Genomic DNA, 283 nt, shown 5'->3' with positions numbered 1-283 from the left:
AATGACCCCAAATTCAGTGGGCAGCCTCATAAAAATATGGCTGATTTTACTGGATTGGTTTCATGTGGAAAGCACGACGTTTTCTTGTAGGAATGCGGGAACCCCGGCAGCTCGCCTGCCGCGGCCAGCGACGTCGGGGACGCTGGCCTGCGCTGTCGAGCCCGCGAGGGCTGTCTCCGCGGCAGGCCCCCCCTGAACGGGGCACGACAGGCCACCGCGCTGGCTCGTCCAGCGTCGACAGTCCCTCGTCCAGGTTTCAGATCGCGCCAAGTCGAACCCATGA

Source organism: Populus nigra, chromosome 2 (assembly GCF_951802175.1).
Source record: "Populus nigra chromosome 2, ddPopNigr1.1, whole genome shotgun sequence".
Taxonomy (NCBI): Eukaryota; Viridiplantae; Streptophyta; class Magnoliopsida; order Malpighiales; family Salicaceae; genus Populus; species Populus nigra.
This window is presented reverse-complemented; position numbering follows the sequence as displayed.